We start from the raw sequence: 1471 nt of genomic DNA on the forward strand, positions 1-1471 counted from the left end.
GATGAATTTATTGCATACAACATAGTGATTAATATTGAAAAGGAAATAAATAATTTTTTTACCATATATGCAATTAATTAACGTGTAATTAAATATTATTGCCCCTCCTAATGTTTAAGTTAAGATCCGCCACTGCCTAGAAGCCTTGTGTACTGCTAATAACTATACTATCAGCCACCCCCATGTAGCGGGCCTTAGATGGGGTTTACAATCATTGGAGGATTGCTTTGGTTATATCGTTTTCACTTAATATGTTCTCTTTCGGCTTTCAGTAGACATATTTGGTTATAAACCCATTTACCTTTGCATGTTCAGGTTGCCATCCCTATGGTCCCTACTATCAAAGTATTGCTCACTTTCACAAAGTTTGAAGAACTACAACCATTATAAGAATTTGCAACACCCCCTTCAAGCCCTACAACCTCAAATTTCTCGGCATCATCTTCGTTTCAGTTTCCATCCTACACTACTTGGGTTACCGCAGACGAAAAGAAAAAGAAGATGAAAGAGAAGAGGAGATCAAAGAAAGGGAAAAAATCATAATAACTAAATGATGTCCTTTTGTGAGTAAACTTCTGACATGGGAGATACTTTGGTTCTTTAGAGAAATCATGGGTTATTAAATAGGATTTGTATTTGTCTGAAAATTGAAGCTATCTTTCAAGTACTTATGTGGCATAAGGAAAAGAAATATTGCGATTCTTGAAATAATTGCTGGACTTTTCAAGTTTACTACATGGATTTGTTACTTGTGTCAATATACATGGAAATCCAAGTATAACTCAGGATAGTTATAAATAATCACAGTGGGCAACTTTCGTCACTGTGATTGGAGTTTAAATTCACTAGTGTTTGATTATAATTCTTTCCCTTGATTTTATATTCATGTTGTAAATAAACATAAAAAAAATTGTTTACTAGATTTGGGATTTATTAGTGTGTTTTATTAGATCTCATTTAGTATTGACAATTATTTCTCTCGTTCATTTATATTTGGACTCGTCCTCACTTAAAATGCACATGGATACCCTTAATTTGCAAGTATTCATGAAATATTAAAAAATTGTTAACAACTTATGTAATTGTGAATATATTACGTATCATCTTATATGTTATTTTAGGCAATCAAACACAAGTTAGTACACAACTTTAAATTGTCAATAAACACAACTTATTTACTCAAATACTCATTAAAACTAAGTCAGTATTTTAACATTATGATAGAAAATTTATTTAGCAAATTGTTTAGTCAAGATAACATAACAATATAATTATGAATTAACAATATAACATCACATTTATGAATTAACAATATAGCATCACAATTATGAATTAACAACATAACGTCACATTTATGAATTAACAACATAACATCACATTTATGAATTAACATGATATTACATTTATGAACATCGGAGTTATAATACTTATAGTTATGTTATGGTATATATAATGCTTATTATACATGCAT

General features: G+C 29.8%; 1 pseudogene; it reads left to right on the forward strand.

Moving 5' to 3' along the window:
• Nucleotides 1-928, forward strand: part of LOC109342026 — a 40045-nt pseudogene extending 39117 nt beyond the window's left edge.
• Nucleotides 929-1471: the final 543 nt, after the last annotated feature.

This window comes from Lupinus angustifolius, unplaced genomic scaffold, assembly GCF_001865875.1.
Source record: "Lupinus angustifolius cultivar Tanjil unplaced genomic scaffold, LupAngTanjil_v1.0 Scaffold_162_1, whole genome shotgun sequence".
NCBI classification, from domain to species: domain Eukaryota; kingdom Viridiplantae; phylum Streptophyta; class Magnoliopsida; order Fabales; family Fabaceae; genus Lupinus; species Lupinus angustifolius.